This window comes from Emydura macquarii, unplaced genomic scaffold, assembly GCF_026122565.2.
Source record: "Emydura macquarii macquarii isolate MOO-44397 ecotype Brisbane River unplaced genomic scaffold, CSIRO-AGI_Emac_v2 contig_1230, whole genome shotgun sequence".
Taxonomy (NCBI): Eukaryota; Metazoa; Chordata; order Testudines; family Chelidae; genus Emydura; species Emydura macquarii.
In genome coordinates this window covers 8,439,916-8,465,557 of record NW_027131367.1, presented here as the reverse complement: position 1 = coordinate 8,465,557, position 25,642 = coordinate 8,439,916, and the positions used below count along the sequence as shown (strand labels likewise).

Here is a 25,642-nt window from a genome sequence, read left to right as displayed (position 1 = left end):
TGGGATTTAAAAATGGACATCCAGTGTTGTCAAAGCTCTGACAGGTTCCCGCAGCTGTTGCCTGCAACTCTTATTGAGGGAAGTCCTGTGTCGATGTATGGATAGAAGAACAAGCTTCTCTTAGAACAAGAAATCTGTATGATAGAAACTAGCGTATCAGAGGGATCTGTGAACTGCAGATTTATTAAATCCTGTCCAGTGCCGATTAAATGCAAACAAGCCCATTTGTAAGTCAATTGACATTTATTGAAGAGTTACTGGGATTTACACTTACCATGGCATTCCAGTGGGAATCATTAAGTAGACATGCAAGAGATGGCATGATGGCCTGAAGCATCAGGTTTCAATTTGTGGATTCTTTGTAACCACAAGTTCAAACCCTGGTTTGATTGGCTCATCCCTTTGGTGTTCTAAAGTAGAAACATTGAGATCTGTCTGTCTTAGGTACCTGTCTCCTTCTTCCTGTCACCAGTGTCAGTGGAGCACCTGTTTGATGGGTTTCTGTCATGAGAAAAGCTATGGAATGGCCGGACAGTAGAGATCTTGTGGCCCTTTTCAAGAAGGGTTTGTGCCCATGTCCTCAGCCAAAACATTTTCTCTTTCGCTGTGCAGTGTGTAATGATGGCCATTCTCCCACCCCCCTCTCCCTGATTCCTGAAGCCTGAAATATGGCTAAGCCTAAAAGCAGCTGCCCTGACCAGCAGTTAACCCCTATATAGTTCATGGGTTTAACTGTAGAAAATTTACTTCATAAGAATCATTTGCACTAAAGATGTTCGAGTTTCCTGTTTGTTTAAATCTATATGGTCACATTCTGTTCTCCCAGATTTCTGTGGTATTACTCTGGATTTACTCCAATGTAAATGAAATCAGATACTGGTCCATAGTCATAGATTGTAAGCTCCTGGGGACAAGGATTGTCTTTTTTTTTCCTGTGTTTATACAGCACCTAACACAATGGGCCCTAGTCCTTGACTAGGCTCCAACTAATAAATAATAATAAATACTAATGAACTCTGATATTAAGAATCCTCATTATACGACTTGACAGAGGTTATTCTTGTTCCTTTTTTGCGGGGGGAGGGAGAGTAGGAATCTGTAAATGCCCCTAGTAACACTGGGGTGCCAAGGAAATCAGTCTCTGAGCACTTAGATACCTGTGGCACGATTTCTCATGCCAACCTCAGGATAGACTGTCACAAACCAGAGCAGACACCCCAGCCGGTAGTATGTTCTATAATGAGATTTCACCAACCCAGTAACAAGTGTGAACTTCTAAAGCACTATAACAGTTTTATCACGCAGTCACAGACAGTCCCCTGGGGCGTTTCAGTCTATATTGCCACCCGGGCAAGCTGAACCATGGACCGTTTACACCAAAAATCACAACAATCTTCAGGTTACTTCCAGTCCCAAAGGACCAGTCACTTACCCCAGGTCATTTGTACTTACATCTGAAACCAAAGACAATGCTGTAATAATCCGGTAATAAACGAACTAAAGATTTACTCGGTATAGCTTTATGCCAGATGCTACAGCAATACATGCAGCATCCTACACTATTCATAAGGTGCAGGCACCAAACACATTCTTGCAACTCTATTATTTATTGCAATTACACTAACCCAAAGGTAAGCCAGACGGGTTTCCAGCTATTTGTTAGGGTTCAATGAGGCCGTGGGCCCTGGCATGAGCTGGCACCTGCTTTTCCAGTGTCACACTGGATTTCAAAGATTTTTATTTATAAATTAAGCGTCTTAGATATGATGGAGCAAAATGCTCCAGAGTGAAATCTGTAATCTGAAGTCACCGTAGGAGGCTCTGGTGCACATTTTAATGAACGTTACAGAATGCCTAAACAGTTTAATTCAGCCCTTTGCAAAAGCATTAGCTAGACAGACAGCTCCCAGGAGATCAGCTACACAGCTTTTGTTTCATTCCTCCAATGAAAGTTTAAAAGGAAATGGGGAGTTGAGTCAAAATCTTTGACGCTGGGTGAAGCTCAAAGCAAGAGGGATCAACTCTTAAGTGTATTTCAGACACATTTTTCAGGCAGGCATCGGGCTTAATGTTAATGCTTATGGTTTTTATCCTGAAACCAAAATATGAGGTTGTGGGGAGTTTTTAATTGCCTGAGTGGGTATTTGGAAGGACACTGTGCATATGACTGGAATATATTCCCCTTTTATCCAAGGGGAAGAATTTGACAAAAACCTCAGTTTAGACATGGCTAAATATCCCAGTATAAACTAAAAATACATTGGATTTCTCATTGCAAACACCCATGCTTATTAATAGCCAATATTTTTTAAAGAACCATCCAAATCCTTCTGTTACAATTGCTGACTCAAGTACTGAATGTTCAGGGCATTTGGCAGGTTTGCGAAAATCTCTGCCTTAATTATAAAGATGTTTCAGGAAATTCTTTGAAAATGACTATAGGATTTTTTGGACGCTTAGATTTTCAAATCTCTTAAATGGTCAGGTCAGTAAATCATGGGCCACATTCTCCTGTCTCTTACATCAGCAGAAAACTCCACTCAGGTCAATGGATTTACACCAGTGTAACACAAAATAAGAATCATACCCAGGGAAGTTATTCCAGATTTACACCAACATCACTGAAAATAAACTCTTACCTTTATCAATAAACCAAGAATTTACATGCAGCACTGTGAGGTTGCATACAAAGGGAGTGATTAATAATACTCACTCCATTTTTGGATTGCCACTTGTAAATAGGCCTAGCTGATGGATATACATTTATGCACTGGGAAATCTACAAGATAGAAAGGCCTGGGATTTTTCCCACTGGTCACAGGATATCAGCATTGTGACATGTAAATCCAAATGACAGTGCATTTATCTGGTGGTTAAACAATTACCTCCCGAAGAGTGATATTCCAAGGTGCAGTGTAGCGTCCCCACAACCCCTCGAGTGTGACATAGATTGATTGCAAACCTCTCCACTTGACTCGCTTGGCCTCTTCTTGCATGTTACAATGAGGAAATGGTGCGCAGAAGAGCATTCCCTTTTAGAAGAATCCACTGCAACAGTAAAGCTGCCATCAATTCTTGTGTTGTCACAGGCAACTAATGCATTTTGGTGATGGGCACCTCCTATCAGGCATCCCTTATGGCAGTGTTTTATTGATTAACAGCTGTGATAATCAGGTTATTGTGAGCAGGCAGTCAATACTCTTCATTTCTTCTAGTCAGGGAGTGTGGGTTCTTCGTGTCCCAGGAGGGTCTGTCTTGAGCGAGGCCTGGCCAGGGCAAATATTAAAATGTTGCTCTGCTTGGAATAGTGATTCTGGGGGGAAAAAACATCCCCAAGGAAGAGGAAAGTCCCATCTGTGCTGTCACTAACTCTGCTCTAGCTCATGTAAACTCCTTCGCCACCCCAACGTCACACTGCGTATGAAGCAAGTTGGGTACATAGGTACAGATCCTCCAAGCAGCCTGACTCTCACTGAAATCAGTATTTTGAGGATCTGAGCCATAGGCACCAGTTCAACATAAGTACATGCTTATCTTTAAAGCCACTGGCACCTAAGCACCTGCTTAAATTTAAGCACACACTTCTGTGCCTGACTTCCTTCAGCGAGACTCATAGTGTATTTTGCTTTCTCAGCATCTGTCCTTCTGATCATGACCTCTTTGGGACAGGGACTTTTTTAGTGTCTTGTGCAGCTCCAATCACGTTGTCAGTGCATCATAAATAGCAATAATCAGGCACTGAATCTCATCTCTGTGATAGGGCAGCCATCCAGCTATAGGATCTGTTCTTCCTCTCTTCTGGTTACTGTATCTTGTATTTTGGCAATGTGGCAAAGTAGCAAGAATTGAGTGTTTTATGAGGGGTCTAACTGGGCTGGACTAAGAGGAAGGTTTTGTTCCTCCTTGGGGTCTGGGCTGCCACTACAACCCTAAAAGCCTCACTTTGGGATCTCAAGGAGAGAAGGCGAATAGCAGAGGCTTTACGAGAAGCAGCAGCATTTTATTTAGCAGGGTTTTCTCTGGAAAGGCATTTGCTAGATTTCATTTTCCTTAGTGAAAAGGCAGTGTGGTCTAGTGACTAAGTCACTGGACAACACCTGGGTTTATTACTGGCTTTGTCACCAACCTGCTGTATGGCCTTGGACAAGTCCCTTTGGCCAAGATCCTCAAAGATCTTTATGCATCTAAACTGCCTTTTGATTTCAGCGGGAGTTAGACACTTAAATGCCTTTGAGGATCCGGGACACTCTGTGCTGGTGTTTCCCTTCCACCCTTTATCTGTCTTTTCTGTTTTTAGGCATGGCACAATTCGAGTTTTGTTTTGTTTTAATTCCAACAGATAATATCAATGTTTATTTTCAGCACATTTTCATCCATTTAAATTTTCACAGTTGTGGTAAATTAGGGAGGGGGCAGACAATAAATATTTTAGGACAGTAGATGTTGAGATTCAAAACAGTAAAGCTTTATGACCATTAAAACACCTAGCTATTTTATTCTCTCTGTGACAAGGACAGTCTTTCACTTTTTGTTTGTACAGGGCCTAGCACAATGGGGCCCCGATTGGTATAATGGCTTGGAGGGTTTTAAAGCATTTTCTGGTTTTGTCTGACTTGTGGCTCATTTTCTTGCACAAAATAAACCCTGCTGCACAGAACGATCAGAGACTTGGGACTGCCTCATTTACCTTACACCACAGGGAATGAGAATACAATATGTAAAAACAGTCCTCTGTACCCCTTGGATGCAAGGTAGCTGAGACAGTCCACATGGGAGAATATGTAGTAAGAGGTGACCTCATTTTGCTTTTTAAGAATCCCATCTGTAAGACGAGTAAGAATGTTGCATACAAGCTGAAACACTGATAGCTATAAAAATTCTCCCACTAACAGTAGACAAAACACAGCTGATATTTTAAACTCAAGTGCTAAATTCTCTACTTAGAACCCATAGACTTTAATGTTATAAGGGACCATTGTGATCATCCAGTCTGACCTGCACATTGCAGGCCACAGAACCTCACCCACCCACTCCTATAATAGGCCCCTAACCTCTGGCTGAGTTACTGAAGTCCTCCAATCATGAATGGTATCATCTGAGACCAGCCAAATTGTAACTGATTTGTTAGCCTCTGATAGAAGGTATGGGAGAGACTGTGCCAAATCCCCATTTAAACAAAAGTCTAACAGACTGTTACTGAGGGAGGTGACGAGAGAGAAGAGAACTGATCTCTAAAGGGCTTTTAAATTACCCACTGTATCAATTAAGGTATTTGCCACTGACATCCTCTGTGACCTCTAGAGTCCTCTACAGGCCACAGAAACATTACTTTTAAGTGCTGCTGTTCTACTGACACGGTGCATGTGGCAGTTGGGTTTCGGCATATACACCTGGCACATTTGTGCAATCACTAAAAACTTTTCAACTGAAAAGACTGTCAGTGCAACACTTCATTACACAACGGTTAACACAGGTGTGTCAGAGATGTCTGGAGCAAGAGGCGAAAAATGAAATGGCTTGGAACTGCTAGGAAAAGAACTGTTTGTTAACATAAGTTACAAATAAAGCAGTATAATTTCTCAGTAGTCCTTTCCTGCTATTCTCTGTTCCACTGCTGTGGCTTTTGTTTATTTCATCCTGCCACTAACTGTACTTGAGAGCTTTTGGTTTTTCATACAGCTGGCAGGTGATACATATCTAGCTAGCCTCTGACATCATTCTGGACACTGACAGATCTCACAGTCTAACGCACACGAAAGAATCTGTTGATTGGTGTGCCCCTAATTCCATTTAGTGAAGATTTGGCAAAGAGGTTTTCTTTCCTCCTCTTTTCTTTTTCTTTTTTCCCCTTCTTTTCTTTCTGGAAATGGCGGTGACCAAAGCTCCTCTTTATGATGATCTGGCAAAAATATGTATTTACTTTTTCTCTTTTCTTTTTTTATCTCCCTTCTCTTTTTTTCTTTCTGTGCATCTATGGCCTGCAAAGAATCCCGTCATACGTTGGCAGTTCCTCTCTCCTTATGAAAACAAAAGAACTGAACAAGAGATTAGCTTTTGGCCAAATGAAGTGTCATGAAAAGTATTGAGTTGTCACCTGTGTGGCTGCCCTTCTCTAGCTACAGCAGATTGACTTAGTTTATTCACACCGCACTGTGTAAAGCTGATGGAAATAGCCAGCTTACCAGATTTTAATGTGAATACAAAGCACGAGATACGCACCACTAAATCTCAGAGGTAGAATGAGTGTGCTATGGATTACAACAATCCAGAATGCTTGGTTTGTAAATAAAATTGGACTTTGTGTCTATATCAAGGAATTCAGGCTAGAATCCTCTTCACGTATCTGATAAGACTGTACACGTATGAATTTTAAACTATGCTTGTTTAGTATTAGCCCCCCATACAGATTTGCATCTGAAAATCATTATGAAATATCTAGCAGACAACATTCATACACAGTAGGTTTTTTCCCCATATATTAGTAGTTTTGTGGTTATTTGTTTTAGAGAGATGCCTGAACATGCCACGTGAACATTGCTGAGTAGTGGTTTTGAATCTATCTATGTTCTATCAAATACTATTATCCCTATTCTGTGGATGGGAAATGGAGGCACAGGGCAATCAAGAGACTCCCCCAAGATCACTTTGAGTCCCTGTCCTGTGCCTTACCCACCAACCTTCCTTCATCCTCGGAAGTAAGGGACACACAAACACACAGAGTTACAGACAGGCATGTCTGTGCTATAAGAGAGTGAAAAAGAGATGATATGGTTGATGGTAATAGCATCAGTATGTTCTGTCTGAATTTACAGGGTATGTCGTGTGAATAGTTGTATAATTTCATTGATCAAAGACACCCTAAGGCACATGAGGCTTTACATTTCTCTTCCTTGATATATATTGTTTATCAGGATGATTTAAACAAAAGAAAATGTATTTTAAATGATCTGTAATCTCATCGACCGTATCCTTCTGTGGAACATATTGTACATTTCATTACATCTCTGCTGCAACTTTCCATAGAAATAAAACTTCGATGCACAGTGTAATTTAATTGATCTGAATTACATATTGTCAGGCATCTGAGATATATGTGGAGATTTAACTGAAGAGAAGAGAGAAATTTGCTTTGAACATGGATCAGAGTTCTGGAGGCAATGATGAATAAATGGACTATATTCATTTTTTTGCTCCCTTAAGCCCCCACTCTCAATTCAATTTCCACTTTCATCCATCCGGCAATGTACATACATGGTAGCCAGTCAGAAACCAAGTATTAAACAGTATACAATTCATCTCCCTATATTGACAAGAGTAGTATTTCAGAGAAATTCTCAGGGATGAGAAAAATACACCCCTCCCTTCAAAATTTACAAAGGATGATAAAGTTTTTATGGGGGAGATAGAGTTTTTGGGTGTCCTCCACACAGAAATATTTAAAATAACTACTGTACTTACATATATTTGGAATTGTACATGCTGTGTGATGCTTTATATGAAAGATCATTGAGCTTGAAAGAAAATAATGTCCACATTGCATACAAAAAAACACCCATTGTCATAAGAAACTAACCTGCTATGGGGCAGACAGTCCAGTTACAATTAATGGTAGAGTCGGGCTCAACCTTCTAACAGTCACTGATCATTATCATCATATGTTTTATAGTCAAGGTGCCGGTCTAAACAGAGGGGAAGTCTAGTATTTGTAAATTATAAAATGCATCGATGTGCTTTGGGTATAGTGGTTCATTGTCTCAAGAGAAACCAAGTGGTGAAGGGAGGTCTCAAGTGATGTTTGGTTTTACAGCTGCTGCTGCTAAAGGCAAATTTTACAGGCAAATCAGTGCAGATTGTTTCGGTTATTGATTGCTACACTCTGCTTTATTGAGACCACATGGCATACTTTGTTTCTGTAACTGCCTTTTATTAAAACGACAAGGAGGTATCAGTCTTTGAAGAGATGAGTCCTGAGAGTCCCCTGGTGGCATTTTCCTAGCATAAAAAGAGGCTTGTGCATTTGATCCATGGATGCTTTTAGTGCACTAATAAAGCTGAAATCTCACTTCCCAGGGTGGTCTTGTAAACTCCAAGCTTTTTATGTGTTACACACTTAATGGGACAGATCCTGAGAGTTGCCCAGGACCTGCAAGGCCCCCTGATTTCAGCAGTGCTCAGCAGTGCCCGAGATTTAGCCCCCCCAGCCATAAAATGGAGAGAAAATAAATATTGGATGGCTTTTTCATGATAGATTTTACTGCCTCAGCAAAGGATCCCAGATTATTTGTATTCACATGGGCTATTTCAGCCTGGCTGGATAATTCCTGATGTTGGCAGTAATCCTGAAATAAAAGCCCCTGGCCTGTCTCAGAGCCCTAGATCCACACAGAAGTAGGGTAGGGAGCCAATTCCTGCATTCCTAACCAAGAGTCTAATCCCACATTTCTTATGACCCTATCCCCCAGGAAACAGTGGGACCACCAGATCCGAGGCTGGCTTTTGTGTCTGCCTCTTCTCTATGGCCCTCACGCACCTTGCCTAACTGCACTCACTGGGGCAGGACAGCAGGACAGCCCAGATGCACAGCCTTCAACCAGCCCCTGGAGAACCGCGAAATGGCCCCTAATTCAGATTAGCACTAACTGGTAAATGCTGCCAGACACAAAGCAGCATGTGGGTATGCCCCCTCTTGGCTATGGCTCAATCTCTTGTCTAACCAGCGCAGCTTTGCCTCCTCCATTGAGATGTACAGTTGCAACTTCTGCCCACCAAACAATACCTCCCCCCTTTACCCAGCTTCAGGGTCAGAGCTAGGTCCCTGCCCAGTGTTTGTTTTTGTTTCGGGTGGGGAGCTGCATAAGACAGGACAGAGCTGCAAAGTTTAGACCCAGATCCAAACTTTCCCAGTGCTCCAGATTGTTTGGATCCGGTGTCCTGATTTGGGACCACCTCTAAAAATAACCGTGCCCTCCAGCTGGTGTCCACAACAACCCTGGCTGCCCTTCTGAATCAATAGGGCCTACCTTATCCCTTGAGAGTTATGCTAAGTAGCCACAGATATTCAAACACAGAGAGATTGATTAAAGGCCCTTGAAGCATGAATGGAGTTGCCAGTTTTCAGGAGATAATTCAGATATGTCTTTGGCCTAGACATTCTGATGATCTCATGATCTTCATTATTAATTAGGTTCTGCTCCTAATGTTTCAGCTCCAGTTTCTTGTCATTATCGTAACTAGCCTGCAGGTGAAAGACTGGTAAACTTCAGAGAAATTATGCTGCATTTCACTCCACTATAGGGCTCTGTTAAGGGGGTGATAGGGAAGGACATGCCAGCCTTACTTCAAGAGGTTAGCAAAGCAGTTGCATGGCTTTCTATGAGATCTGCAAGGCATTATACAGAGAATCTTTCAACTGCTTTCTCCTGTTAAATATTTACTGGGCAAGAGATTTGGAAGTCAATGGGAGATGAAGTTGCTCAACGCCTCTAACAGGCCAGGTGTAATTTGGCCCTAAATTTGGATTTAGCTGCCTCATTTTAGGCACCAAAATTTCATTTCTGAGGACTCTATTCAGCACCTCCTATGAGGTACTGAGCACCTTCTACTCATATCAAAGTCAACAGGAGTGCAGGTGATGAGCACCTCCCAGGATGAGGTCCTCTGTGCTTCAGTTTTCTTTTCTGCAACATAGGGATCATGGTCTTTTCTTATCTCCTAGGCATGGTGTGAAGTAGCCCACCCAGACAGTGCTAAAATCCTGCAGTTACCGGGATACCCCCAAGATTATGACCCCTACCGAAGATAGGGTGAGATTCTAGCTCAGTGTCTGCACCCAGGGCTACCTGGGGCAGAGTATGGAATGCTGAGTCATGCAGACCACTATGGGCCCATTCCAAGAGTCCAGTCTGTATGAGCAGCAAGACAAATGGCATCGTCAAAGATTAACCTTGGCTCCTCTGCTCAACTCACAATGTGTACTGGACAGGATTCAAAGTACACAGCGCTTGGAATGCACTACGTTTGGCAGGCTGAATTCAGAAAAGGACCCAAACTGAGTTAAGAGGGAGGCTGACCTGTCTCCAGTCGCAGTTTTTGTAGAGAGGAGGATGGCCTGCAGCTGCATGGTACGGCAGCGCTGGCACAGCACGGGCGTGCTTTGTCATTGGTCAGCTTTTTAAAAAAAAAACCAGAAACTAGATGATTCAATTTCTGACTCTACAAAGCACTTGACGCTAAAAGCCCATATGCATGCGCGCATGTGTGCATGCACACAATCTCCTCGTGTGCTATTGGTGATTCAGTCATGTACCAATCTGGAAATCCTACATGGCTTATTGCATACCAACCCTGACTCTGAGAAGAGTAGGTTGCCCTCGACACTCAGATATTAGGGTGTTGAGGACCATGTAGGTAACTACACAGATAGGAATAAAATAGCACTATGCTTTTGAGCATCAATGCTACTTTGATTCAGGAGCTTTGGAAGTAAGGTAACCGGGCCACTTTGCCAGGATGTCAGCGTTGGTAACTCTCAATTTTCATGCATGGGATTTCACTCCAAAGAACTATTAAATCACTTGCCAACATAAGTAAATGCAAGGACCTATGCAGCAGCAATTCTGGTCCCATGTAGCTTCCAATGTATTGCTGCAAACCTGTGCCTATCCGAGACCCCATGGTCATTAAGCTGCTCAAATGCAATGGCCACTTGGAACTTCACAGTGACAAGGGACAGAACTCAGCTCCCCCAGAAACACAGACCCCTGCTTCTTGGGCTAAAGGAGAAAGTCCAACAGAGCTCAGTCATGCCTGGAAGGCCCAGGCTATTGTAAGGGGCAGCACTGAGGGAGACCCAACACCCATAGGGGTGGGGGAGAGGGGCACTGGGAGGCATTCTCCTGGACTTCCCTTATTGCACCAGTGGGAAAGTAATTTGTGAAACCTCTTTCTAGGAGTGCCACACATTCAGGAATTTAGCTGGATCCATGGTCCACCCACTCCCTGTCCAGTAGGGGCAGGGAGCAATTTGGTAGCAGCCCCTACATTCCCCAAGTGCAGGCATTACTGCGGTGGGCAGTTTTATACAGGTCATGCAAGTGGATGCTTTTTACCCCCTCCCTCCCTGATCATGGACAGCTGTCATCTTGCTGCTAGATGTTAGCAATAAAGAACCTATGGCACACACTTGTAGAGTTCAGATTCCTCCCAGCAAAAGGCAGCAGTGCTCCTCCATTACAGGAACAAAAACCACAAACCAAAAAGATATTAACAAATATTGATGTAATTGTGAAACATGCAGGAACTGAGTGTTCATCTCAGTGGAGAAGAAAGACAGGGTATAACAACCAACACTTAATCAGAATTAGCTTTCATGAAGAGAGAGCCATGGGCCTATCTTATGGTTATATTTATTGCTTAATAATGTTTTTATACAGCCATGCCTTAGTACGCAGTTACAGCTTATATCAACACATTTATAAATTCTTACTTATTACTATGAAATGCATTACACAGCCCTAGGTAGCGTACTGCATAATAAATTGAATCATATATTAAACATTGGTATACATTGTCTTGTATTTTATATCTTAAAATTATCTCCTTTTCAAATGGCTTTATCTTATCACCTGTTAAATATTTATTACTTGTACACATCACTCAACACAAGTTATTAAAGAATATAGCTGCATCTAGTAATCATTTTACAAATATCAGAAATCGTTGCACAGCATACCTTAAAGTAATAACAACAAAGATATTTCCTACTTATATCTGTGGGGTAACTGTAAAAAAAAATACAGTCCAGGTATTGGTTCTATTTCTGACTGTTATTTATTCTGGAAGGAATATGACATACAATCATCTCTTTCAAAGTGAGCCCTGAAAGGCAAAGTGATTTTTAGAAGTTTTCTATTTAATAAGGAAAGAGAGTGTCAACTGCTCCCAGACCTGTCTCATAAAAAGTGCTCCACTGTTATTTTAGATCAGCAAATGTAAAAATATACGTGGGCACATTTCTGCTCTCAGTTACACCATTGTCCATTACTCAAAGCCAATTGAGTTGCACCAGTGTGAGATCAGAATAAGGCCCCATGTTTGTTGAAATGCCGCTCTGAGGAAAAAAAGTTCTAAGTTCTGCAGTTTGCATTGCTACATTGTATTTAAAAACAGGGGGGATTAACTCCAAGGATTTGCAAGAAATCAGGAGATATGTACTGAAAAGATTGCATCAAATATTTCCTATCATGAGATATGGTTCCACCTGTCCAATTTGATTGAGGAAATGCAGCCTGTCATGTAAGGACAAAATCAGAAAGGTTAAGGCACAAAATGAGTTACACCTAGCAGGGGACATAAAAGGCAGTAAGAAGAGGTTCTTTAAATACATTAAGAGCAAGAGAAAGACAAAGGAAAGTGTAGGTCCTCTACTTAGGAGGGAAGGAGAGCTAATTGATGACATTAGGATGACTGAGGTGTTCAATGCCTATTTTGCTTCCTCTTCTCTAAAAAGGTTAATGGTGCCCAGATACTTAACACAATTAATTTAACAACAAGGGGGAAGGAACTCAAGACAAAATAGGGAAAGAATAACTTAAAGACTATTTAGATAAGTTAGATGTATTCAAGTCAGTAGGGCCTGATGAAATTCATCCTAAAATACTTAATGAACTAGCTGAAGCGATCTCAGAACCATTAGGGCTTATCTTTGAGGACTCAGGGAAGACAAGTGAGGTCCCAGACAACTGGAGACAGGTAAACATAGTGCCTATCATTAAACGGGAACAAAGAGGACCCAGGGAAATATAGACCATTCCACCTAATTCAATCCCTGGAAAGATACTGGAACAAATTATTAAACAATCAGTTTGTATTCACCTAGAGGATAATAGGGTTATAAGGAGTAGCCAGCATGGATTTATCAAAAACAAATCCATGGCTAGTGGATGGGGGGGAGAAGAAGACATGAGAGAACTTGATTTTAGTAAGGCTTCGGATACAGTCCCACATAACATTCTCATAAGCAAACTAGGAAAATGTGGTCTAGATGAAATTACTATAAGGTGGGTGCACAACTGGTTGAAAGACTGTACTCAAAGAGTAGTTATCAGGGGCATGTTTAGTCTTGAGAAAAGAAGACCCTGGGGCACCTGATAATGCTCTTCAAATATATTAAGGGCTGTTTTAAAGAGGACAGGAATCAATTGTTCTCCATGTCCACTGAAGGTAGAACAAGAAGTAATGGGCTTAATCTGCAGCGAGGGAGATTTAGGTTAGTTATTAGGAAAAGCTTTCTAAGTCTAAGGGTAGTTAAGATCTGGAATAGGCTTCCAAGGCAGGCTCTGGAATCCCCATCACTGGAGGTTTTTAAGAACAGGTTGCACTAACACCTGTCAGGGATGGTCTAGGTGTGCTTGGTCCTGCCTCAGCACAGAGGGTGGGAGTTGGTGACCTCTCGAGGTCCCTTGCAGCCCTACATTTCTATGAATAACAGCTCCAGAACACACACGTAGACTGATAAACTCAGACCCCCATCGTGCATGAGAAGTAACTGAAGGATCACCGAGCCCATTAACCTCTCTAAGTACATCTGCATGTAACTGAGACCGTGTCCCAGCCCACGTTAACAGATATGTGCTAGCAGGGCTCGAGATAGCACCCTAAAAATAGCCATTTGGATATTCTGGCTACCTCTGGAGCTCGGGCTGCCATGCATAGGAGGTCAGGGGAGCACCAGCCCCACATTGCTATTTTGAACATGCGAGAACGAATTTGTCAGTCCGCGCTGGGAGACTTGCACCCAGCTGCAGTGTTGGACATGCCCTCTAGGGCTCGCTGTGAAAGCAAGGATCTGACCATGGAGTTCTTAGTGCCGGCGTGGGGCCTAATAGGAGGCCTGCTTGTATGTATGTGAACAGTAGTTTATATTGGCTCGATGTGCATTTTTCTTTCTTGCAATAGTGGTATCCTTCATTAAATTAAGCCTCAGATTAGACCTGAAGCAATGCCTCCCATCCCCCATCAGAAAAGGAAGTATTTTCAGTCTTTTGTTAAACTGATTAAACGGTTTCAGAAGAAGCTAGTTCTGTTAATTGCTTCTAGGCTTTGCATAAGAGGATTGAGGCTAATTCATTTTTTTTTCTTTCTTTCTTTCTTTCTTTTGAATTGGACTAATTTTTAATTTATAAGAGTCATTCTCTATTTTGAAAATGAGGACAGATTCAGGCAGCATCTGAAGCAATGCAACTTTAAGACAGTAAATGGATTTGCATAGCAAACAGACATCAATGTAGTCCAGCTTCAGTGATATACTCCATTATAAACTCCATTTGCAGTATGTGAAGTGCGCTGAGAAGTTTTAGGTTTCCATTAATTCTTTTCCCTGAATGGGGCTTAGAAAGCTTTGAGGGACTGGGGGAAAAACAGCCAATAGAAAGGAAAGGATATCGTGGTTTGAGTGAAACGTGTGAATTTAAAAATAAACACAACAGAAACTGGAGAAGAAAAGATGCTGAAGTAAAAGGGGAAAGAGAGAGATTTCTAAATAACCAGAATTCCCTGCGTGTTTCCCTGAAACCATCCAAAACTATCCACTGTATGAAACCTTGAAATCTTTCAGCATTCCACATGGCATTGATTCAATAGGTCTAGTGAACTGGGCACTGGATTGGACTCAGTAGATGTGAGTTGTGTTCCTGCCTCTGGCGTGAACCTGCTTTGTGACCTAGGGCAAGTCACTTCCCTTTTCTGTCCTTCTGTTTTCCTCCCACCCTTTGTCTGGCTTGTCTACTTAGATCGTCTGGGCCCCAAAGGGTTTGCAGTCTCCTACAGTGTGGGTACGGTGCCTACTACAATGGAGCCCCAGATTTTGGTTGAGCCTCTATGACGGTGTTACTGTAATACAAATGCTAAATAATAATTCAATGGGATTTAAGCATGTAAATTTAAAGTATTTAATGCTTTGTTTAATTGAGGTTTATAGCTAAGAACTAGAGTTAAAAAATACAGTAGTGGCTGTTCCAGTGATAATATTAGCAAGACTTTGCGACTGTTTTAAAATGGCTTCAGTTAACTGAGGGGTAGGTGGTGTGGGGGATGACAGCGGGTTTCAGAGTGTGTCAGCTTACAGGTGAAATAATTGTGTACTAGATCAGACTTTTCTTGTTCAACTGCCTAATTGTTATTGCTGTGTTTTCATCTTCCCACGGGCACATTCTGCCACATGAAACACTTCCACGTGGTATGTTTCTAAAGACAGAATTTGGTCCGATGACTGGAATTTTAGGAGGTGATCAGTTGATACTATTGTCTGGGCTTGAATCATCCAGTGCAAACTCACAGAAACCCGATTTTTTTTTAATGTTTTTGTTTTCATTTCTTGATTTTGGCCTATTATTTGCTAGCATGCAACTGCTGTGAGACATTGTGAAAAAGGAAGTTGCACAACTTCAGAAAACTGAAATGAATTAAAGGTAACAACTTCTGTAATGTTTGATCCCTTTTTGTATTTTTACTTTTCTCCTGCTGCTCACATTAGTTACCATGAAATGCAAAAACACAATACTCTCAGTTTCCTAAGCATATTTCTTTTGCTTTGCGAGACGAGATGGGTGAGTTAATATCTTTTATCAATTTCTGTTGGTGAAAAATACAAGCTTTTGAGCTACACAGAGCTCTTCTTCAGGGGTCTGGAACTTCCTGGTCACAGCAAAATGCAAGGTGGAAGCAATTGTTTAGCATAAGTAGTTAGCACATATTGTAAGGGACCATTCAAGGTAGAGTGGTCCATTAATACCTCTGCAATCATAGGACAAAAAAGAGGGGGTTTGTGGGTTACAGACTGTTGTAATAAGCCATAAATTCATAAATATTCTGCTTTGTATCATACTGACAATTTTTAGAATGATACAAAATAGCATTGCATCACATTCACAATGGAATGTTCTTGTTTCGTCTTAGTCTCACATAAATATAAAAATGAATGTATAACTTGAGGGTCTCATTTTGGGCTAGATCCCGCAAAGCCTTGCTCATCCAAAAGAGTCCAGTTGATTTCAGTGAAGCTACTAATGCAACCCCTGGCCCTGATCGTTCAAACATTCACTTGACTTTAATGGGAGTCACATGAAAGCTAAGCATGCATGAAAGTGTCTGTAGGACATGGGCCACAGTAGCTAATTCATTTTACCAGATATTCCTGATCAGCACTGGGAACCTGAAACTAACGTATCAGCATTCTTTTGCCCTCCTCCCCTGTTTCAAATGTTTCCCTGTAAGAATTTAATAGTTTTCAGATGAGTGACTGATGACCCCTTTTTACAATTAAGAGGTATGCCATATGAGACAAGAAAGGTAAGTTGATATCCTTTCACTTAGCCTTCTACCCCAATCGGGGAGAGCTGTTCCATGACTTGTCCTTTTTCACCTGCCACCATCCTACCAGATGATCTTCAGCTTCCCCAGACTGTGGACATATTCCACAGTCATGGGCTGCTTCCGAATACTAGTGTTTTCTGTGATTTGTTTGGGAACATAAATAAATAAAATTGGAAACCAAAGTAAAAAATGGAAAAGATATTTCTAAAAAGGCAATCGCTTCCACTAAAAGAAGGAAACAGATATCACTGTCTTTGGCAATTACAGTATGGCCTGATTTGGCTAGCTAAGCCATTGTAACATGTTGTGGGGTGACGGTTGCCATCCAGCGTTTGCCCCATTGCACTTTGCCCTGTGGTTTTAATGATCTTCATCTGTGCCTCAGAGCAAGGGCAGTTTCAGTTCAGTTCAGCAATTCAGCAATATTGGCTGTGAGATCCAGGCTTTTTAATTTTATTTATAAAGCCAAATTTGGATTCTCCGGAAACCAAATTGGCTACACGTTTAACATTTTTATTTAAAACAATTTCATATCAAGTGAGAGGCAAAAACGGAGATTTACAAATAAAAATAACAAGGGAATCTTTGGTGAAAAGTTCCAGAGGGGTACCCGTGTTAGCCTGTATACAGCAAAAACAAGGAGAGTCCTGCAGAATTTCTGCAGGCATAAGCATCTGACAAAGTGGGTTGCAGCCCACGACAGCTTATGCCTGCAGAAATTAAATTAGTTAGTCTTTAAAGTGCTACAGGACTCTCGTTGTTTTTTTTAAGGGAGTCTTTGCAAGTTTCATTAAAACAAACTATAAAAAAAATGTTCTTTCAGAAGAGGGGCAGACTGGAAAACCTGTCTAAAATGCAATCTCCCTAGGAGAGCATTTCCCTCCCAACCTGCGAGAGTTAGGAAGACAGCCCAGGACAGTGTGTGTAGGGTTTTTTTTGGTCTGGTCCCGGCACTGCGAACCGGAATGATGACGGCCCGTTAACAAAGGGATCGGTTCCGCAAGCACCGGGAGGCGGAGTGAATTGGGTGCCCGGCTCGGTAAAGCCTCGTGAGAAGTTTTGCGAGGCGCTGACAAACGCCTGTTCCCGAGTCTAAGTGGCGGGCTGGGAGGCGCCCACACGCAGACCTGCGCTGCCTCTCGCTCGCAGCTGCCCCATCTGGGATTAATTGACCGGAGTGCAGTCGCTCGCCCTGGTGAGGGGGGATTTTGCTGAGTGTTTAAAACCTCCCTCGATCCGGCATTGAAAGCTCCCCGCCGACTCGGATCCGCCTGGCGGCAGGTAGCGGCCCCCCCGGCCCCCGCCTGGCGGCAGCAGCGGCTCCGCAGTCTCGGAAGCGCGGCGGTGAAGTTTGAGCGGCTACCGCGTACATTACCTCCCCGGGCCCCTCCTTTTTTTGGAATCTTCGTACACCCGGCATTGTGATGTCACGGCCCCGATACCGAGCGGATACAATGAAACCCCGGGTCTCCTAGCAACCCCCCAGCGGGGGCGTGGCTTTCGCGCTACCAACTGTTGCCTAAGGTGGGGAGCGAGGGAGGCATCGCGAGTGCGGCTGAGCGCGGCGCGGCGCTGGGTGCTTTCAGGGCGCCGGCTGCTTCCCCCGTCGGGCCGGCAGTGGGGGTGAGAAGGGCTGCTGCCGAGCCAGGTAAGGGGGGGGAAGAAGGAGGCTCAGGGGGAGCGAAGGAAAGGGGAGAAGAAAGGGACCGGAGAGAGCGGAGCTTGTTGCAGTCACCTCCCTCCGGAGTGACACCGAGGCGGAAGTTTGGAGAGTGGGAGCGGGCAGTGTGTGCGTCTCGCTGTGCCCGGAGTCGGGGGTGTGTGTGTGTGTGTGTGTGTGTGTGTGTGTGTGTGCGCGCCCTGGCTGGGCTGCCCCCGGTAGCTGAGCTTTATCCTCCCCCCAGCAGATCCGAGGGGGGGAAGAGAGCTGCTTTGGGCTGCTTTCCTGCCAGGCACTGAGGGCGCAGGCTCTGGGCTTCCTTTCACTCACCTGCCTCCTCTTGTCTCCTCCCGTTCCCTTCCCCGCTTGCCGGCGGGCAGCGCTGCACCCGGCGGGTTTGGAGCAGAGCTTGCTCCGCTTCTTCGTGGGGAGGGGGGCGCGGTGTGCGCTGCGTTCACATGTTGCTCCGGGTGCTCGGAGTCTGAGGCTTGGAAGCGAAGTCCGAGAGGGGACGTGTCTCTGTCGGGACGGGTCAGTTCGCTGCTGTGTGGCTGGCTAGTGATCCACACCCCAGTGAGCCTGGCGCAGCCTGACAGTCGATGATGGGGGTTTCTACAGATTTTTATTTTGGGTCGACACAAGATCACTCGTTCTTGCTATTTTTGCAGCGAGCAAGGGAAAGCGTCTCCCATCCTCCACGGCTTTTCAGGTTGCGGTTACACTGTGGTGTTGCTTGTATCATGTCTTTGGAAGTGTTGCAAATCCAGGCAATCAAATGAAAACATCTAAACTGGTTACGATATAATTTTCTTCTCTTCCCTCGCCCTCCCCGCCCCCACTGCTTGAAATATATGAATTCGGAAAGTTTAATAGTCACACACACATACAACCCACCCCAGTAATAGAGTGTGACCTTAGCTAATAGAAATGTGGCAGGAGGCTACTACTATGCAGTTCCAAGAATACTTTAAAATGGGAAAATCATCAAGTGGTAGGGGATTCTGTCAGCATTCAAAATAAGCCAGAGGGTGCAGTGAAAAAGTGTGCTTGGGTTTCTCATTGCTAGAGAGTGAATCTCAGTAATGCACAATGCTCCAAACATAATTTGAATCTCTCATTTTGGAGTATTTTGAATGACCGTGAGTTGCTGGGTCTGATGTTTTTAAAAAAAAAAAAAAATAATAATAATTGTGTACTTCTAGAATGGAAATCAAGGCTGCAGACTTGTATCACTCTGCCTGAATTTCAGGGAAGTATCCTAGGCATCTCATGTTGTATTGGCAAACCAATGGGATATACATAACTTATTCTTAAAACCTTTTTTAAATAGCACAATCATGGTTATGATTGCATTTACTTTCTATAAATGGGTGGGTGAAGTAGAAAGGGTCTTCCCTGCATAGCTTCTGAAGGAAGAATTATTTGTAATTACGCCTATTGTTGCAGCTCTGATTTCAGTCCTGCAAATGCTGAATGAGAGTAATGCTTACACCCGTGAGTCTTCCACTAAAGTCACTGGAGGTACTCACAGTTGTAAGGAACCATGCCTGGTAGTAAAGGATCACAGGGCCCATGACTTGTGTATTTGAAAGGCTGGGAGGGCACAGTTAATACTGCAGACTTCTTTCATCTTTGGAAGGATTTACTGCCTTTGTGGATTCTCAACAATGGGTTTGAGGAGAGTTGAGCAATTTCTGATCCGGTATTGTTCTTCTCTTAAATGGAGACAGGCGACCGTGTTCCATTGTGAGGGGGAGGGGAGTGTGACCTATGACTTAGACCCAAAAGTATACAATACTGTCCTCTTCTCCAGCTCTACGCTACTGTTGGTGATTATTGGGAAGTAATCCTAATCCTGCCATCCTTACAGCCATGGCAATCCTTGGTCAGCTTCAGTAGTACCTTGTTTTATTTGCATGAGCAGCCATTCATCTGCAAAAGGGCTGCTTTAACAATTTCAGCTAAAAGTGAAAGCATTGAAATAGTGAAAGTAGTACAGCCCTTCTTGTGCAGACTTGGCTATATCAGTATAAAAATGCTTATACTGTGTGAACAGTGACAATTACTTGTACTTCTACAAAAAAAACTTCAAAAACAGACTTCAGGGAGAAACTGCAGAGCTGGAACTCCTCTGCAAACTTGACACAATCAAACTGGGTCTGAATAGGGACTTGGAATGGTTCTCTCATTACAAGAAGTAATTGTCACTGTTCACACATTCTCACCTTCTAATCAATGGTTGTGAATAGGCCTCATCTACTCTAACTGAATGGACTTTGCTAGTACCTACCCTCCCCATTGTTGTTCCTTACCCTTGTGTGTGTGTGTGTGTGTGTGTGTGTGTGTATATATATATATATATACACACACACCCTACCTGATTTCTATTTCTTGCATCTGACGAAGTGGGTTGCAGCCCACAAAAGCTTATGCCTGCAGAAATTAAATGTGTTAGTCTTTAAAGTGCTACAGAACTCTCGTTGTTTTTGCTGTATACAGACCAACACGACTACCCCTCTGGAACTTAAATTACTGTTTATCCTGTTCAGCTACATAATAGCTAGTTTGACTGGTGGGTTTGACTCTTCTGAACACCAAATACATAGTCCCAGTGGAATATATTAAATGGCTATAAAATTCTGGGTCACTGCCAAGTTAGCTGTGATCTGATCATTAATCTCTTCAAACACTCACCCCTGCTCAAAGAGCTGGCTGTTTTAAATTAGGAAATGCAGTATGATAATCTAATTCCTCTTGTTCTTCTGATATTTATTTAGGTTGTTGGCTGTGCTGAGCTTGGGATAGACACTTTCTAAGTACTTCTTGACCACACACAATGTACTATTTCAGGACACTGTTACATTATAATCCTGCCCCAGTAGCATAGTTTGGTTGTGCCTTTGGGAATGCCTTTGAACTGTTCTCTTAACATGTGTTAAATACGACCATTGTAAAATATAGTATAGAAAGGGATGTTTGTTCTTAAGGTTTTTTTAAAAAAAAATTGCCATCTGCACTACAATTTATAGTTGTGTGTGTTTTTAACATGATTAAAATACAACTAAAAATGGAAGGGTAGAGACATACCCTATGTGGATGGAATCAGAATTTGTGATAGCCCTGATCTTAACACAGGTGGGGCATTACAATGTGGTTTATAGCCAGGCCCAAAATTAATATTTCTTAAACTAGTCTAATTAGTCATTCAACGTTACACATATAATCTTAAAGAATAAGTGAGCAAAAGTATTTACTTAAAAAAAACCCAAACAAACCAGGCACTGCAGACATAGAATAGCGAGCGGGGGAGGATATTAGAGCATAATCTTCAGAAACATTAGCTTCTCCTCTTGTTTTAAAAGTTACACTTCCAGTTATTCACTATGGCAAAGAGTTCTGTACTGCATAGCCAGTAACCTTTCGTTAGTCCAGCTTTGTAGCAAACAGCCACCAACTAAACATCTGCAAAGGACTGAGAGCTCACGCTCTCCTCAAAGAGGTTACTAACTTCAGAGTTTAAATGGAAGTCTTTGACCTTGAATGTGAGGTAAATTAGGGTTTGTCTACATGGGACACTTGGGGAAAATTAATCCACACAAACTAAAGGGGTGTGTTTAAAATGGCTTAACTAAACTAAATCGCTGTGTGAATGCAGTCTTTTAATGTAGTTTAACTAATCCACTTTAACACGTCATTCAAATTAACTTTCCCAAGGGTCCGTATGTATATAAGACTTAGCTATAGCCCCAACCAAAAATGTGTCCTTAATGCTTGCCCTGCCCTCATCAACAATAGGCTGCTCACCAAATTGTTTCCCAAGGCAAAACTTTTCCTTGTGCTATGGAAATTTGGGGCTTCTCCCTCTTCACACACTTTGGATTTGAAACTGTTCATCTTCCCCAGTTCCCCTCCTCCCTAGTGAGTGCAGTGTGGCATAATCCATCCAGACTGAAAGATGGAAGCAGTCCCTTTAATGACACACAATCTCACTGTATGTATATTAAAAATTTCATGAGAGAGAAATTGACATCTCAGAAGTATACAGCCCCAGTTTCCCTCTTTGCTGAAATCCTTGGCAGACTTGCTATATGACTTGAATCACAATGGTGTAAAAGAGAATAGACCGCTAGTATAGACTGTGAGGTCTTAGGGGCAGGGACAATTTTCTAATTGCGGGGACCTTATCAGAGCCTGTAGCGACCACCATGAATAATAAATAAATAAAAGTGAAGGCTGCAATATGGCAGCTTTGAATGGTGGTAACGCTCCAGTTAAACAATATTTGCACAGGGCATGGTAGTGTAGTCATCTACTCTTAATACGTGTGTGTGAAACTATCAATTTAGTGATGCTGCTGCATCACTGCAAACTTAGTGTTGACGTGCTACATTGTTTGCAGGAGGTTAAGCTGTGCCAGTGGCTTGTATTGGAGCAGTGTCTACACTAGGGTTTGCAGTGGAGCAGCTACGTTGCTGTAGTGACCCTGGTGGTTAAAATCCGAACATAAATGGAGCCTCGTAATCTATGTCCCCAGTCCTACATGCTGGGCTGCATAGACGCCTCCTCTATACTCATGAATACGGCCTAGGCTCAGTGGGTGTAATGGTCCACCCGGATGGAACAGCCTGCAGGATTGGGACTTAATTTAAAATAAGCAAGGGTAACAAACAAAAGAAGAAAATGGGAGGAACAGCATTCTGACAGCAGTGTTGTTTTGTTGTGTTAGGAATGCATTATACTCTATGGCAGTATTAGGAAGGATGTTGGTGTGTTTAAAGTTCTCTCTTTCATGTTCTCAGCCATGTGGAATACAAGTGGTGACTTGTTTTTTGTTGTTGTATGATCTGATGATAAAATAAATAGTAGTCATAATTTTAAAATTAAAACTTCCCCTTCCTGCTGTTGCTCTTTATCAAGGCAGCTCTGCAGCTGTTCACACAAGCTGTGGTGTAATAGCAAAGGTGAAGTTTCTGCTTGTAAGAGGCAAGTATCTAAACTAGCTGTGTTCTGTGGTAGACGGTGCTTCTGGGCGTAGTCTTTGTTAGTTGCATAACTGTCTTATATTTAATGCTTCTTTGAGCTTTAGCATTCTGCTATAGTTGTGTTCCTTTGTTTGCAGCAAAAACGAAAACCAAAAACCAACCACCCCAACAAAGGCATGTTTAACACCTTACTGATGAAGTGGAGATAACAGATCAGTAAAGAATAACCACGTCACATACAGACGCACACCCTCCTCTTCTCCACACAGTTTGGGCTATCCACTCCCGTTGAGAGATGGTTTTCCCAAGGGCACGAGTTCATTGCAGTCGCTCTCTGACCAGGCCAGTATTTGTTTTCAGAAAACACTTGTGTACAGTAAATCCTCATGCAGCTCTTGGGAGTACTGCCTTCTGCGTGCAGGCTGTTAACCAATTGGATCAGTTTGGAGGAAATAGCAAATGGTATTTTCAGGCACATGACTAGCTGAACTGGTCTCGCTGGCTCAAATTCCATATTGTAATTGCTTCTTATGTCGATTTCTGTTTTGGCAACTTAGTTTTTTTTTTGTTTTTGTTTGTGTCTTAAAGTGATTAAACTGAAACCTAAATAGCTACCATAAGAGTTGATCCCCTTTAGCGTATTTTTATTAGGGGTATATGTTACCGGCTTTGCTGTGAATGAAAGTTCTAGGTAAGGCTACATTCGGGCTTCCATTAGCAATGAATCCCCTCTTTTTATGGGCTCATAACCAGTAGAGTTCTAGATCTGTGAGTCTTGCTGTGTGACTTTAAGCCTGGGCTGTCGTAGCCCTCTGCTGGAGGTGCAGCCAGTGTAGGAACACAGCACCATCTCCCTGAACATTAGCTAAACTGAGAAAAGCCCTCTTTTGTCAACAAAGCTGTGTCCATACTGGGGTTTTTGTTGGCACATGGTGCTAGGGGTGTGGTTTTTTCACAGTCCGACCAGTGTAGCTATGCTGATGTCTTGCATGTAGACCAGATTTAAATCGCTTAAGTACTTCTGAAAATTCTTATTCCGGGTCCTATTTTCAAAAGTGATGTAGGCACTTAGACGTGCGTATGAGACTTCTGTGCCCAACTTCCCTAGGCACTGAGGAGGGTAAGTACCCAAGTCACTTGAAAATGAGAATCAGGTGCTTGAAAATGGAACCCTTAACCTTTCTGGGCCTATGTTTCCCTTCTGTGAAAGGAGGTTATGGTATCCTTATCCCCTTTTCTAAAGCATATTGAGACTTTTTGATGAGAGGAACTATCAACGAGTATATGTTGGATTAGAAATCTCTCATTCTGTGCTGAAACTTCACGGGCTTGGTCTTAGCCCAGGGGCTTTTTATTTTGTAGTTTTCAGGAAACTTGACTTTAGCTGCTCTGGATTTACCAGAGAGAGGAAAGGGGTTTTTTGTTGTTTGGTTTGGGGTTTTTTTGGTCTTCCAGATCAAAAAGTGAAAATCTTTTTGACTGCAATAAATGGAAAAATCACTCCTGACCTGGCCAGCTGTGTAACATTTTGCAGAACCTAACATAAATGAACCCTGTCTTTTGTGGCACATGGGGTTGGAGGAACTTTCCATTCTCTGTTGACCAGCTGATTTCACCATGCTGCTAGAGGGAGGATCAGATTTTTTTCAAAAGGGTTTTAGGCAGTTAACAACACAGAATGGAGCCCAGTGGGATTTTCAAGAGCACCTGGGCGCCTCACTCCAGAAAATATCTCCCTGAAACACAGACCTGGAAACAGTTGGGACTCCACAACATCCCACAACCTTTCAGTTCATTTCTAAAAGTCTCTCTCTGTCCTTCTCGCTGGGAGGATAAAACTGGCCCATGTAAGCTGATGTGCTGCTGTAGAAGCTCGTCTCCAGTTGAATAACAGCAGTAGTGGTGTGAACAGTCCCTTTACCTTCCTCGGTCCACCACCAATGCACTGTGAACTTTAAAGCTGGTTTGGGGTATGTCTGTCTATTGCGGTAGCACCGAGGAGCACCAGTCACGGACGAGAACATCACCATGCTGGGTGCTGCACAAAGACAGAACCAAAAGATGGCCCCTGCCACAAGGAGCTTTTATTCTAGATGTTAATTTAGTCCTGGCAGTTTCCCCTTTCCAAAAAGGAAACATAATAAAAACCCAACTAAGGCAACACTTAGTTTTACACACTCAAATGCACAGAAGTGTTTGGGAGTGAAAGGGAAGCGTCTCATTGTAATGCAACTTGCCTGCATGGTGCACAGTGGGCCAGAAAGTTAGCTGGTGTAAATATGATTTTTTCCCCACCTCCACCCCCCGACTTACACCAGCTGCAGGGTCTGACTCAAATCCATGCTGACACCTACCTGTTAATCCAAGTATTCTGCGGGTGAGTTATTGTTGCTAGGGGAACCTTGACTGTCATCCTCTTTGAATGCAGCACAATTTTTTAAAATACCTTTTGCCCATTGTTCAGCTCCAACAGTACCATTTCCTTCTGAATTCACTTTTAAAGGCAAGGAAGAAGTTATTTCCTGCTTAAATGTGATTCTCCCCCTCCCCCCATTCTTGTGTAGTCCCTTATTTCATGATACACAGCTTTTGATTTCTGTATACTCTGTTCCATGTCCATCCACCCCCT

General features: G+C 42.7%; 1 protein-coding gene across 5 annotated transcripts in view; it reads left to right on the top strand.

Moving 5' to 3' along the window:
* Positions 1-25,642, top strand: part of RAB11FIP4 (RAB11 family interacting protein 4) — a 182,273-nt gene that overhangs the window by 118,323 nt on the left and 38,308 nt on the right. The window contains exon 1 of one of the 5 annotated variants that reach the window (XM_067547409.1): positions 17,775-17,895. The exons of 2 other annotated variants lie outside the window; for them this stretch is intronic. The gene's annotated coding sequence lies outside the window, so the exon portion shown is untranslated. Of the gene's footprint in view, positions 1-17,774; positions 18,020-18,067; positions 18,189-25,642 lie in introns of those variants that run through there. 2 more of the 5 variants (XM_067547408.1, XM_067547410.1) reach the window with 2 other exon arrangements.